We start from the raw sequence: 6,237 nt of genomic DNA, 5'->3' as shown, positions 1-6,237 counted from the left end.
GATGTTTTAGTAGGAATGAGTCAAGCAGAGCAGAGGGGCTGCGTCTCCTAGAGAGGCGAACGGCGTGAACCAGGCACTGGTGTGGCTGGGCGTGGTGTGGGTGTTCAGGGTGTGCGGGAGGGCTGGGACCGGCCCTGATGGAGGCTCCCCGGGGGAGGAGGGATGTGGGCTTGCGGGGGCTGGAGGATGACCAGACTCTGTGAGCCAAGCGTTTGGACAACGGGGTGTCTTGGATGGTTCCGGAAGGTGAATATCAAAGCCTTGTTTTAGACAAACATGCTAGAGGCGCCCAGGCTCATTCGAAGGGCTTTCCCCGCTTTCTCTGCTCCCCCTCTAAGTGAGCAGCTGAGCCTGCCTTTGGATTCCTTCGAAATGCTGTCGGCTTCCATCTGTCCGCCAGCAAACATCTGTGTTCCGTCAACGATCTGAGTATCAGACACATACACAGTTGAGTCTTGAACGACAAGGGGATTGGGGTGCCTCGTGTAACTTTACAGTCTGGGCCTCGGTCTCCTTGGATTCAGCCGGTTGTGTAGGACTGTAGCATGTATTTATTGAAAAAGATCTGTGTATGAGTGAACCCGTGCAGTTCAAATCCTTGTTGTTCAAGGGTTAACTGTACTACAACATGCGGTGTGTGTTTGTGTGCGCGTGTGCCTGCCTGCATGCAAGTACCTCAAATACCAGCTACACGCTCTCCGCTGTCCTGTGTAAGCCTCTAGTCTGGAGTCTCCCCTGAACTCAAGACACATATAGCCTGCTTCACATCTCCACCTGGACCCCTCAGTCATCGCGAACTTGACACACCCCTTAATGAGCTCCCTCCCTGCTCCCTCCCCAGCCTGTTCTTCCTCCAGGCCTCCCTCCCAGCACTCCATTCTCCCAGCTACTCAGGGTGAAAACTCTGAGTCATCTCTGACACTTTTTTCTTTCACACCTGACACCTGATCCATCAGTGATCCTGTTGGCTCCCCCTGTGAAATATATCCAGAATCCATCCACTTCTCCCCACCTGGCACTCAAAGCCACCCTCATGCCCCATCTGGACCACTGCAAGTGATGCCCAGCTGGACTCCCTGCTTCTCCCCACTGCAGGCTGTCCTCAGCCTCCTCTAAAAACGAGTCAGGTCATTTCACTCCTCTGCTCAAAACCATCAAATGGTTGCCCTTTCCCCTCAGCGTAATATTCCAGGTGCTTGCAAAGCTCTCCACGGTCTGGTCTGTGGTACCTCTGTAGCTTCACCTCTGACCCAGATCACCCTGCTCACTTTCTCCTCCTTTACCAGACAGCTCGACATCCCTTAATCAGCGAGCACACACCTACCCCAGGGCCTTTGCACCAGCTGTTTTCTCTACCTGGAACACTTGCCTTCTGAATATCTGCATGGCTAGCTCTTTCAGCCCCTTCAGGTCCCTTACCACAGAGTGGGAGCAACTCTCTATAAAATAATAGCTCTGTCTCCATCATTCTTTTTTTTTTTTTTAATAACCGAGAAATAAGCTTCATATCATGGGGTCTTTATTAAAATACCAAAACACAGGAGAACTTTTAACGAAACATTTCTATTCCAGGGACTTGCCCAAGTATTTAAAATAAATTTCTAGTTCTCCTGAGTTTACAGAAGGATTTCATCTGCTTTTGCGGTAATGAGGATAAGAAACCAGCTGTTATCTAAGAAATTTTGTGAGCATTTGCAATAAAATAACCCTCTATCATTCTTTTATTCCTTAACTAACCCTGCCTGTTTCTGTTTTACTTATCACCACTTGACATTATTCTTGTGAATTGTTTGTCTCCCTGCTCTTAAGGAAATATGTGAGAGCAAAGAACTTTGTCTGTCTTATTTTCTAATTATCACCAGAACTTTGAACAGTTCTGGCATTTGGAAGCTGCTCAGTAAGTGTTTGCTGGATGAATTAATTTGTTAGAGATATTGGGGGGTCTGGACTGGGAAGACATTGTGTACTATTGTGGTAATCTCCACATGGTATGGTAAAGGCATAGACTAGAGGGGGGGCCTCAGGGGTGTAAAGGAAGGAATAAATGGAGAAAGGGTATTTATTTATTCATTTTTCTTTTCCATTATGGTTTATCACAGGATACTGAATATAGTTCCCTGTGCTATACAGTCGGACCCTGTTGTTTATCCATTCTGTATATAATAGTTTGCATCTGCTAACCCCAAACTCCCAATCCATCCCTCCCCGACCCGCTTACCTCCTTGGCAACTGCAAGTCTGTTCTCTGTATCTGTGAGTCTGTTTCTGTTTCGTAGATAAGTTCATTTGTGTCCTATTTTAGATTCCACATATAAGTGATATCATATGGTATTTGCCTTTCTCTTTCTGACTTACTTCACTAAGTATGATCATCTCTAGGTCCATCCATATTGCTGCAAATGGCATTATTTCATTCTTCTTTATGGCTGAGTAATATTCCATTGTATATATGTACCACATCTTCTTTATCCATTCATCTGTCGATGGATACTTAGGTTGCTTCCATGTCTTGGCTATTGTAAATAGCGCTGCTATGAACATTCGGGTGCATGTATCTTTTCGAATTACAGTTTTGTTTGGATATATGCCCAGGAGTAGGATTGAAGGGTCATTTGGTAGCTCTATTTTTAGTTTTTTGAGGAAAAAAACTAAAACTTACAATAAAACTCTGATGTTACAGTTTTATTGTACCATAGAATATTAACCAGTTTTCTATGTAATTTAGTGCAATGAACTGAATGAACTGAATTTGTGTCCCCCGTGAATTCATGTTGAAATCCTAACCCCCAAGATGAGGGTATTAGGATGTGAGGCCTTTAGGAGGTGATTAGGTCATGAAGATGGAGATTTGTGCTCTTATAAAAGAGACCCCAGAGAGCTCCCTCACCCCTTCTGCCATGTGAGACAAAGTGAGAAGACAGCTGTCTATGAATCAGGATGGGGTCCTCACCAGACACTGAATCCACTGGTGTCATCATTTTGGACTTCCCAGCCTCCAGAACTGGAAGAAATAAATTTTTGTTGTTTATAACCTACTTAGTCTATGGTATTTTGTTATAGCAGCTGAACAGACTAAGACACTTAACTTATCTCAGCATTTTCTTTCCAACTGACTATACATCTCTGCTCTTCAAATGCTCTGAGAAGCAGCTTTCCCATCCTGTTGATTCCCTCATTAATGAGTTGAATAGATGTGCTTAGTATATATATGAGGGTATGAGAGCCACATTTCTAATATTTTGAAAATGATGCTTTGATAGAGGAGATAAAAAGTGCTAGTTATATAAACCCAAAGCTACAAAATGTCAATGTTGCAGAATGTGTGTAAAAGACATAAACCACTTTCCCCCCCTATTTCTATGTTTTAGCATATATTTCTCATGGAGGACTGTTCAAAAGGTGGGGAGAGAACATTACTGTCAATTCAAGACCAGCCATTTTCCTCTGCTCACTCACTTCCTGTTTTCTTTTAATAAATTGTCTTTAAAAACATGAAGAATGTACCCTCCTACACCGTTGGTGGGAATGTAAACTGGAGCAACCACTATGGAGAACAGTATGGAGGCTGCTTAAAAAACTAAAAATAGAACTACCATACGACCCAGCAATCCCACTCCTGGGCGTATATCCAGACAAAACTCTAATTTGAAAAGATACATGGACTCCAATATTCATGGCAGCACTGCTTACAACAGCCAAGACATGGAAGCAACCTAAGTGTCCACTGACAGAGGAATGGATAAAGAAGATGTGGTACAGATATACAATGGAATATTACTTAGCCATAGAAAAGAATGAAATAATGCCATCTGTAGCAATGTGGATGGACCTAGAGATGATCATACTAAGTGAAGTAAGTCAGAAAGAGAAAGACATATACGCTATCACTCATATGTGGAATCTAATTTTTAAAAAATGATATAAATGAACATATTTATAAAACAGAAACAGACTCACAAACATAGAAAACAAACATATGGTTACCAAAGGCGAAAGGAGGGGAGGAGGGATAAATTGGGACATTGGGATTGACATATACACACTATTATATATAAAATAGATAATCAACAAGGACATACTGTATAGCACAGGGAACTATATGCAATATCTTGTAATAACCTATAATGGAAAAAGATCTGAAAAAGAATATATATATAACTGAATCACTTTGCTGTACACCTGCAACTAACACAACATTGTAAATCAACTATATGTCAATAAGAAACCAAACAAAAACAAAAAACATGAAGAACGTGACCCAGCTGTGGGTCCTGGCCGGGCCCCACCAAGGCCGTAATTGAGATGGGGGTGCGCTCTGCCAGGACACCTCCTCCACCACCTTCTGGGGTCCCAAACCAGATCTTGCGGTTTGCTTGTGGGGCAGGGGCGCTGGGCTGGGAGTGAGGAGGTGTGAGTCCTTCCATCTTCCATCAGTTAGGAGATGGAAGGTCTTAGCAGAGCTGCCGTGTGCAGCAATGCAGAGGTCAGGTCTTCCCAGTATTCTACACGTCCCTCTTCTCTGGGGTGGGTGCCCCCTGGAGGCGCCCCAGTTCTGCCACAGCTCTAGCTTTGTCTGCAATTCACACCAAGGTTGCAAATAACTTCTCATCACTGTGGGCTTTCGTTTCCCACTAAGGGCCAAAATGGAAAGCTTACCTCCTTTATCTACCTCCTAGAGATGTGGAGACAAATGAGAGAAAGAAAACTTATGTGGAAAAGACTGAAAAATGTTACCCAAAAGTTGGAAATAAGGATAAAGGATGACTCTGTGGCCTTTCAATGTCCTACCAGAAAAACCTGCTTTGTAAGTATCATTACTCCAGATGGGAGAAATCCATGGGGGCTTCAGCTGTGGGATCCTCATCACCGAGACCATCCTTTTATCTTTAGGTGGTGGGAGCAGGAGGATAGGGGGCTATAGCGTTCTAGAATTTTGTCTCCTTTTGCATTTCCTTGGGCCCAAAGTTGAAACAGCGTTCTGTTCTATGAACCTCTGAAAGTGGTTCTTCTTTGTCTAAAACCATTTACCAAACATTAAAAAAAATCACCTGTAAGGAAAATAAAACTGAGGGGACCTGGCTATACTCTCGGTCCTTGAGCTTAAGTTTCTGAGGCTGTCCAGATGGTGGGGGCTCTGGTAGAAGTTGGTTCTCCCAGGGAGGTTTGTTTGAGGAGTGGATCCACTTTCCTGGTGGGGAAGGGCTGCAGCCCAGAGCCGACAGGGCTGGACCGGGTGCGGGGCGGGGGCGGGGTTACTCTGTGAGCTCATGACAGACTCTGTCCAGAGAGCCGTCCGTCCTAAGGTTCAGGCGAATCACGGAACATGCTGTTTTGTGCAGACACCTTCTCTTTCTCAGTGTTGCAACTTTTAAAGGTATTTGTGTTCTGGGTCTCATTTAAAATGCTCCTTTTTACAAGGTGCTTTTGTTAGGAGCAAAATCCAGGATGGTGTGTTTCTAACCTGCTGTGTTGTTTACCTCATGGAAAAATGGGATTGTTTTGCATTATTGACTCAGCTTGGTGGAAAATATTACCTTGGTGGGGATGGAGACGGGGTTACCATTTTAAAAAATGTTTTTTTAATTAAAAAAAATTTTTTTTGGCCATGCCACACGCCACGTGGGATCTTAGTTCCCCAACCAGGGATCGAACCTGCGCCCCCTGCTTTGGAAGGGTGGAGTCTTAACCACTGGACCGGCAGGGAAGTCCCAGGGCTACCATTTTTGAAATAACTACCTAGGTTCACTTGAGCAGGTAGAATGCAGCATCTCCTATTAACCACAAATGGATTTTGAAAACTTACACAGAATGTGATAAATGCAATGGGAATGACTTCTCTCCCCTTCCCCCTTCCTTCCTGGGACCTATATGTATGTATCTACCCTCCCACACCCCAACACACACAAGAGGACATTTTTGAAATACGATGCGATACTACAAAGAGGCTCTTTTAGCAGAAAAGCACAGAGGAACCCTGCTCTGGTGAGTTTAATTTTGCAGTCTGATTGTCTTGTGGTTACTCTACCCCGAAGCTAGACCACAGTGAGGGCCTCCATCTCCCCACCCGACCACACCAAAGTGGGGGAAGGGGCCATGGGGAACAAAAGAAGAGCTTCCCCCCAGCGACCACGAGAGGGTGACCACAGGAGCCTGACTTGGGGTGGGCGATGACTGCTTCCAACGCCCCCGTCCTTGTGGGTGCTGTAAGGGTTGGAACGTATGGCCTGATGTGAAGTAA

The sequence above is a fragment of the Balaenoptera ricei genome, chromosome 13 (genome assembly GCF_028023285.1).
Source record: "Balaenoptera ricei isolate mBalRic1 chromosome 13, mBalRic1.hap2, whole genome shotgun sequence".
In the NCBI taxonomy this organism is placed as follows: Eukaryota; Metazoa; Chordata; class Mammalia; order Artiodactyla; family Balaenopteridae; genus Balaenoptera; species Balaenoptera ricei.
Note: the sequence above shows the minus strand (reverse complement) of the source record.